This window comes from Palaemon carinicauda, chromosome 16, assembly GCF_036898095.1.
Source record: "Palaemon carinicauda isolate YSFRI2023 chromosome 16, ASM3689809v2, whole genome shotgun sequence".
In the NCBI taxonomy this organism is placed as follows: Eukaryota; Metazoa; Arthropoda; class Malacostraca; order Decapoda; family Palaemonidae; genus Palaemon; species Palaemon carinicauda.
The window spans coordinates 89,064,417-89,074,416 of NC_090740.1; positions in this window are offsets into that span (position 1 = coordinate 89,064,417).

A 10,000-nucleotide genomic window follows, 5' to 3' on the forward strand; every position below is an offset into this window, starting at 1 on the left:
TCATACAAGTTTCATAGATACAAAAATTTCCCTCACTTCCTTCTCCCTTCTTTTAATTTCTTATGTGAGCCAATGGTATGATTCTCTCATCAGTGGGTTGGGATACGTTTTGAACTCTAAATCTATTGGCCGTTAATGTTTCTAAAATCTTAAACCGGCCTTCATACTTAGGTATACCTTATCACCCACGGTATATGTTTTAGTTGGCTTCGCTATTTTATCATAATTCCTTTTCATTATGATTTGTGATTCTTCTAGATTCTTTCGAAGAATATTATATCGACCTAGCTTGCATTCATAGCATCCTTTAGAGGATTTGATAAATTGGTTGTGGCCGTTAATACATGGAAAGGTGTTCTAGCTGGGGTGCCGTACAGTGCCTCGTGCGGCGACATTTTAATAAATACATGATATGAGTGATTCAGAGTGCATAGTACCGCAGGTATGGCAATATCCCAGTTGGGGTCATATCCCCGTAGTGTAACTCTTAATATGTTTAAAACCTTCCTATTCGCTCTTTCCACTAGCCCATTCGACTCTGGGTGATGGATCATGGTATTGATTTCCTTTATGTCAAGGAATTCACACAACGAGTTAAGGAAATGATTATCGAATGTTCCACCCGAGTCAGAGATTATCATGTGTGGAATTCTATGTTTACAAATGTAGCACTTGTAAAACTTCCTAGCGCATTCGATTGCGGTTTTAGTTTTAATCGCTATCAGTTCTGTATATCGAGTCAAAGCATCTATAATTACTAAGAGGTGCTTATCTCTTCTGTCTGACTCGTAAAACCCTGTTAATAAATCATAGTGTACTCTTTCAAAGAGTTAATTGGGCACGGGATAAGCCTCTAGGCTGACAGGTGTCTTCGTGTGCCCTTTGTTTTCCTGACAAGTGCGACAATTAGCTATGTGCTTTTTTATATCTGTAAGCATCGTATGCCAATAAAATAATGATTTGGCTTTCTCTGACATTATGGAGAACCCCGGGTGGCCATGCAAAGGATTTGCATGCAACCAAGCTAGGGCAGTGGGTATAAGTGAGATTGGTACCACTACCTGGTCGTTAGTTACTTGTGGTGTATTGCGGGTTTTCATTGTCACGGATCTACACAGAATATTATCTTTGATTATATAATTCTGCTGCGTATACTTTATAAATTTCTTTTCCTTAAGATTTCCCTTCAAAGCATTTATGATTTTTTCCAATTGCTGATCTTTTCTTTGTTCAGTCTTTATTAGTTCAGCGCTCCAGCCCAGATCTACCTGTTCAGATATAATTTTAACAATAGGCATGGATGTTGATACATCTATTAATTAAGCTAGTGGCTCCGTACAAAATGAGGCAGGGTTGCGTGATAATGTGTCAGCAATGATATTTGCTTTCCCGGGTAAATACCAGATCCTCGCGCCAAAGTCTTGGATGATCAAATGCCACCGAGTTCGTTTGGGGCTGTGACTAAAGCCTTTAAAGACGTCGGTTAGGGGCTCATGATCAGTAAGAACCTTGACGGGATAACCGTATATTATGAACTTAAAATGCAATAGTGAATTAACAATAGCTAGCCACTCCTTGTCTATTACTGCATATTTACTTTTGGAAGGTCCAGTTTACGTGAATAAAAAGCTATCGGGAAAAACTGTTTGTCATATTGCTGAAGCAATACCCCACCTACTCATAGGTCTGAGCCGTCTGTTGCAATGAAAAATTCCTTACCTAACTCAGGATATTTTAAGATAGGAGAACTACACAGTTCATTTTTCAAGGTATCAAATGCCGGTTGATGCTGCTGAGACCATACAAAATCTACACCCTTCTTCGTAAGATTGGTTAGTGGAGCGGCGAATAGGGAATAATTGCGTATAAAACGCCTGTAATACTCACTACACCCCAGAAATTGCTGTATTCCCTTGACATTAGTAGGTATCGGAAAGTTACGGATAGCCGACATCTGATCGTGGACTACTTTAAGACCTTGACTAGACACTGTAAACGCTAAATAGACTAATTCTGTTTTGGAGAATTCACACTTACTAATCTTTACCGTTGAATTATGCTGTCTTAGTCTCTGTAGCACTAGCTCCAGTTTACGTAGATGTTCTTCTAAGGTATTAGAAAAGATTACAAGGTCGTCCATATAGGCATGCAATATGTCTCCTAACAAGTCTCCAAACACTATGTTGATCATTCTAGTAAATGATATGGGAGCACAACGTAAACCAAAAGTCATACTTAAAAATTCATAATGTCCCCTGGTTGTGCTGAAGGCAGTGTATGGGATACTATCTTCTTCTAATGGTATCTGGTGAAAGCCTTTCAGTAAGTCCAAACTGGTAAAATATTTGTTCTGACCTAGCAAAGATAAAATATCATTAGTACATGGCAATGGGAATCGATCAGGGATCGTTTCCTCATTTAAACAACGGAAGTCTACGCAGATACACCATGTTCGATCTTTTTTCTATACAACTATTAACGGAAAATTATAAGGGCTGTTCGATTTCCTAATGAGTCCTTCTTCTAGCATTTTACCTACTTCATCATTTATCTCATTCTGGAATTTCATAGGGAGTGTATATGAGGGTACATAGTTAACTTTCTGCTTGTCTTTTAACCTTTTGTGGTGTTCTGTGACATCCGTTTTACCTAAGGATCTATCTGTAGTAGAGAAAACATCATGATATTTAGTTAAAAGATCTAAAAATTTCTGCTGAATTTCCCTTTCTTAAATGTCTTTATTGATTTTATTTTTAATAGATTGCAAAAGGGATTCATCCGCAACTGATTGAGCGTGATTGATCTCAGCGACGGTAAGAATGCGATGTTTATAAACTTCCACATCCAAGATATGTTGATTTTTGTGAATTACTAAAGTGATATTCAAATGATTATAGACTTCACTATTTCATTGTTGTTGTGAGCCAACTGTATAAATTGCTTGTGTGACATATAATCCATTAGATTTCAGAGTGTCGGAAAGGATCAATATTTCAGTTCCAGGCAAAGCTTTCTTTACTCGCACTAATATATACAAAGTTACGTTCGGCTCGATAAATGGTGTGCAAGCTGATATTACGGGTGAACGAGAATTCTGTTGGGTCGCATATATTATTTCTTGATTCATGAGACAAGTGATTGGTTCTTCAACGTAAGTTACTGTTTTATTTGTCGTCTCCTTTTTATCCAAAACTGATTTTAAAGTATTAGAAGACTTATAGAATTCTCCTTTGATATACACGCCATGTTTGGCAGTGGCTAAAGTAATGTTTTGAGTACCCATAGACGGGTATCCTATAATTACAGCTGGATACATATCAATGTTTTGTACAACGATAAAGGTATCAGCAAACGTGCGCTTACCGACCTTGTACTGAACATGAGTTACCTCTATTACAATTAATTCACTATTTCCTATACCCGAGAGCCTTACTCCAGACTTCTCTATAGGGAAGTTCGAAAATAACAAGTGATGAGTCCTCAAATCCATGATATTACGTGGACTACCAGAATAAAAAAAAAATAATGTGAAGGATCGGTGTTCTAAACTTACAGCATATAATGTTGGCCGTAACTCATTTTGGCATATTATTGCGTGAATTTGTTGCAAATCTACGGGAACATGCACTGATTTATTGGATTCGGGCGTGTGTTTCATAGGAAAATCTATTGCCTCACAATGATCTGGTAAATTATTAAATGGAATATTTTGATACAAAATATGTTGAAATGAATGACCCAACATCATTCTCTTCCCCAATGGAGTTAACTATATGGTATTTGCTTTGCTTTGCACATTCGGAAAATTTGCCTGACCATGCGAGTTCTGGCTAGACGGCCCAGCAACAGAGTTACTTGAAGCACTATTTGTCTGTTTTTGATTTTGAACAGGATTGCTGTTCGCCTGTTTTTTTCTTATTAAACTGAGGATTCTTCTTTTTATTTCCATAGGGAACTGTTTGCATGTTTCTAGGATTCTGCTGTTGATTACCCGAGAAGCATCGATTATATGAATGAGTTGAACTGTTATGAATCGAACAAAATCCCGTCCTACAGTCTGCAATTATATGCCCTTGACGTTTGCAATTGTAACAAGTCATTCCTGCAGCTTGATTATTATTAACTACGTTTACTTGTGGCTTAGTCTAAGTTTTTGCAAAAACTTGAGTAAGCAAGGGATCAAGGTCAGTACACTAAGACATGTTTTTTTTTCCTGTTTATACACATCTAGTTCGTACTTTTAGACATTAGCTTTTTATCAAAACACCGCACTAAAGCTTCAGGCAACATAACTGTCATGCAAGTTAAATACATTAGCCATAAGAAATCTTTCAAGGCGATGTTATCTCCTGTAACCCATGTTGAATTGCGTAAATTATCTTGATATTCATTCAGCCGGTCGGCAATGAGTGCTGCCCGTTGTATAATATGAAGCTGAGTCATAGAGGCTTGATTAAGTATGTTTCTTGAAGCCAAAACTACATCTAAAGCTTCTTCACCGCCATATATTGCACGTACCGGAACTTTGAAATCGTCACATGTAACTGCCTCTTGGAAAGAGACTTCTCTAAGATACACGCTTGCATCTCCTTTAAGAAAGCCTAAATAACTTTTAGCTTCTTGTAATTTTACGGATGGGTGTGTGATGCATTTTGCGTTTAAATGAGCATCTACTGACGAGATCCATGACTTGACGTTCTGAGGCAGGAACCCATTGACCCGACCTTGAAAAGGAACAATAGCTGATCTTGCACTTACTGGAGTAACCACGGGAGTGGGGTTACTTGGTCCGGGAGTGGGGTTACTGGGTCCGGGATTCACTGGTGGCGTCATGTTAACGTTAACTTTTTTCTTATCACTACGATTCCTTGCGATCCTATCAAAATATCTATATGAATATACACGTCCACTGCGCAAACGCATATGCACTATACAATAAAGATGTGTTGCAGATTATAATAAAGTCCCCCAGTTAATGTGATAAAGATATTTCCCGAGAACTTCTGAAAGAAAACGGAATTAGCAAAAGAAAAAAAAATCAGCAGACGAGAATTCGTTGTTGAATATAGATTCCTTTAATGAAGGAAGATTAAGATTACATATAACTCACCCCAGCAATAATGGACGATCGACTCGTGACATAAAACACTTCACTGAAAAAATCTGAATGAATAAAGGATGTACTTAGCTCAGTATATATGCGTGAAGATTGTTTTGATCCGATGATGTCCGGTCCTCTCTCTCTCTCTCGTTTGCAGGAAGAGTGTGGCTGGCGTGATGACCTTCGACTTGGCTTCTTGTTGTGCGTTGTTTATTCAATGACTGTTTCACTTCCTGATATGATTCTTGAATATATGTGATGAAAGTTTCTCACAAAATGTTGATATAGATACTAGAATTCGTCTCGATAAAGACATTTCTTCGTATTCTTAGGATGTTTACTGATGCTTGTTGATTGAAGATCCTGTTTCTTCAGCTTATATCTGATTTATAGCTGATATTCAAAGATTTCATTACTTCGGTAGACATAGATACTTCGTTGTAATTGTAGATTTATTACTGTCGTAAAACTGCTGCCACCTATTGTTAGTGTACGAATGTTGTACGTAAACATTGTGGTTCCATCCTCATGTCTCTTCAATGTGATATAGAAATATTAGACTTATAGGTTTCTTCTTTTAATAAGTCCAAAGTTTTAGGTTAATTTTAAAGAGTTTATTGATAGCTCCATCACTGGAGTAATGGATGGTTTGGTCGGATGACCATTCAGTATGAAAAGATGAATAGAACTGATTTACAACAGGCTCGCATCGATAACGTAACATTAGCTATCTCAGCAATTTATATAAATACAAAGTGAAATGATCACGTAGCCTTATGGCCGGAAGTCAGGTGATTCCGGTAGGGCTCAATAGGTCAACTGCTTCACACGGGAGGCATTGTGACATGTTTACAAGACACACATAAATGTTTATTCATGCAATGCCTTCCGGCTACTGCAAGCATTGCTTAGCATGGTCTAGTTTAACATCCAGTTATGGCACTGTTGTTACACTCCTAAATCCCCAATGACCCCTTGGGTCATGGGTATAAAAATGTAATATATATATATATATATATATATATATATATATATATATATATATATATATATATATATATATATATATATATATATATATCTATATATATATATATATATATATATATATATATATATATATATATATATATATATATATATATATATATATATATATATATATATGTGTGTGTGTGTGTGTGTATGTGTGTGTGTGTGTGTGTGTACTACATGTGTATCCTACACACTCGTATTCTTTAATGATTTTAATATTTTGTCCTATCACTCGCTCTTCCCAGCATAGTTAATAGAATAATTTATATTATCTTGCTAGCACAAGCTTTAACTTGTTTGAATTTTTTTACTACCTTCCCAGGAAGTCATTGTATATAACTTTGATGATTGTTTAATGAAGTTTAGTTCTGTTCATCTCGCTTCTCAGTTACGACCTACCTGCCTGCTTGGACATTGGTGACAAGTAAAGTATCTGCTCTTCCCTGCATGCCCCTCACGCCTCTGCCCCACTATTACAATATGCCTCCCATTGACCCTGCTTCTTCGGCACATGCCACCGCAATGAAACTGCCTTCTCTTGCCAGGAGAGACTCATCCGCTTGGTTACAGCATGCTGAAGCCCTGTTTCGCATTAAGGGCGTGATACAGTCAAGCGCCATTGCAGATTCTGTTCTAGTGGCAATCCCCGAGAATACTTTCCTGGATTTTTTTATTGGCTTTGCAAGCAAAAGGACATCCCCATAAGGTACGAAGCCCTCAAAAAATATTTCCTGAAGTAGTACTCACTATCACCTGCCGCCCACATGTCCAACCTTTATCAGCTATCTTAATGATTATTGGGGGACCAAATGGTGTCACTCACCATCAAGGAATTGAGCAATATCACTCACCATCAAACTGCTGCAGACGCCTCTCATGATGATGTGAACCTAATCTGTGCCCTTTGGGTATGACGCTTAGATGAACATGTACACGCAGCCATACAGGATGTTAATATTTTGTTCATGGATGACCTGAAGACAAAAGGCAATGCCTGTATTGACAGACACTTCACCACCTTCAAGACCTACATCAATGCCTCCACTCCAGATGAAGAGGAAAACTATTGAACATCAATCAAAGCTAATGTGAATGTGGTAGGACACATATGGTAACACTCTCACATGCTGGAGCGGCGTCAAAGCCATTCACCACCCATCACTAATTCACATACCAATCAAAGACCTCAACAGTCAACTATTGATGCTCATACCACTCCAGATTTGGGGCTACTGCTAAGAAATGTTCAAAAATTTTCAGTGTCCAATTAAGCATGTAATTTGTCCATTGCTTGTGGCGGTGGCCTCTCCTGTCACTAATCTTTTTTTTATAAGATACAAGTGTGGTTATGCAATTTTTTTTAGACACTGTCTCTTGCCATTATATTCTGCCAAGGCTACTCGCCAGGACATGACGTAGTCTGTCTAAATCTGCCGGTGTCCACTTACTAGCTTGCACCAGATGTACGATCCCCGCCCCCGGTTAAAAATACCTTAAATTATCGTTTTTAATGATCAAATATGACTGGAAATTTTGCATTACTGGCATCACATTGCCAATCCTCGGCATAGATTTACTCTCCCACTACCACCTCATGGTTGATGTCGCTCACCAAAGGCTAGTTAATGAAGATTCTTATTCATCCAGATCTCAACATGTCCCCTCCAATCTTGCTCTCCAAATCAGTGCACATACTGATGCCTACACCCACCTTTTCACGTCATACCCAGAAGTCTTCTATCCAGAACTTACCCAAACACCCATGGTTTCTGCCTGACATGGTCTTTATCTCCTCATCAAGACAATGGCGCAACCAGTGTTCATCAGATTCTGCCGTTTGGCACCAGGTGCTTAGGCTGCCGCCAAACAAACGTTCACCAAATTGAAAAAAAAATGGACCTTTGTCAAAAGGCCTCCAGCACCTGGAGATCACCCTTACACATCATCCTGAAGAAAGACGGCTCACTGCATCCATGTGTGGATTACAGGCTTTTGAGCAGGAAGACAAAATAGAATCACTATCACCTCCCAAACATCGCCGATCTGACCTCCTACTTGCAAAAAGCGAATGTTTTCTCCCTAATCAAAATCCCGAAGGGATATTATCAGGTACCCATTAAACCAGAAGACATCCCCAAGACCACTATCACCCCCCACTTTGGTACACATACCTTGAATTACTCCTTTTATGGTCTTTGTAATGCTGTGGCCACTTTTCAATGTATCATGGACAGCATGTTAGGGGACATCCCCTTCTCTGTACGCTATTTGGAGGACCTACTTATGTTTTCATCTTCCAAAGAGGAACACCTCTGTCACCTACGCTTCATGGTCGGTGGCATACAACAGAACAACCTTGTGGTCTGGTACGACAAGTATACTTTTGGTGCCAACAAAGTATCGTTCTTAGGCACTGTATCACTCCTAAAGGCATCCACCCTCTTCCGAAGGAGTTAGGAGCCGTTTAAACATTCATACATCCTCTACTGGCCAAGCACTACAAAAATTCTTGGGCATGATAATATATTACTATAGGTTCTTTCCAGCCATCACCACCGCTCCTGAACCCTCTCTACTCCTCTCTCAAGGGTAAGCCCAAAGTCCTGAAGTAGAGGTCTGCTTTAAGAAGTGGAATTTTATAATGCAAAGAATACCTTATCCACTGTTGGCCCTCTCGCCTTTCCCATTCAACATGCCCTTCCTCCTTCTCTCCACTGATACCAGTGACGTTGCTGATGATACAGTCCTCGAGCAAGTGGTCCTCTACTCACATCGCCCAATGGCTTTTTTTCAGCCAATAACTGTCAAAGGAAAATCTGGCTACTCTACTTCTGACCATGAATTGTTAGTGGTGCATCTGTTATTCCGTCACTTCCACCACATCTTAGAGGGTATGCCTTTTGTATATCACACTGACCACAGCCCTTTGATGCATGCCTTTACTAGATTGTCTGAAGCCTGGTCTATAGGTCAATGCTGACAGCTGTTCGCCATGGATGAATACAACTGCACCCTTCAGCATGTCTATGGGAAATGAATCATGTTGTCAATGCCCTGGAATTTTATTTTAACTCATTTACAGAAGCCCAACGAAAAGATCCATAGTATCAAGTTTGCAATATATCCACATTCCAATGCTAGGATGGGGTTCCCCTCAACGACTCCAACGTCAAGCTCCTCTGAGATGTCAGTACTAGTAGACCACGGCCATGGATACCTGCCCCATGCACTGACAGAAGTTTATTTTCCTCCATGGGTTTTCACATCTCTCGCTCTGATCTAATGCAGAGCTAGTGAAGAAAAAGTTCACTTAGCATGACATTACTAAAGATGCTGAAGATTAGGTCTGCCCCTGTACTTCATACCAAGTTCAAAAGAACATTGACACAGAGATTCAGGAGTGGGCATCATTTCATGACCTCAGCATCATTTTCCCTCATTCACGTCAATGTAGTAGGTCCCATACCCATTTCAGAAGTACATTGTTACCTTTTTACCATCATTGGCTGCTCAAACTCATTGGCCTGTAGCCATCGTCTTGGAAACTGCAATGTCTGCCATATGTATATCCTCCTCATTCAGAGTGGATAATGAGATTGGGTATCCCTGAGCATTCCCTGAGCATATTACTTTTGTTAAAGGTACGATTTTCACCTTTCAATTGTGTAGATAATTATCAAACCTCCTTTGCCTCTTCCTACATCACACAACCTCTTACAACCCTTTAGCCAATGGACTGATTAAAGGTTGTCATCGCATCCTCAAAGTACCTTTGGTGTCCCAACACAATAACTCCAACTGATTTACTCAGCTTCTTTGGGCTATCTTGGGGGTAAAGACCATTCCTAAAATCCCCCTTAATTT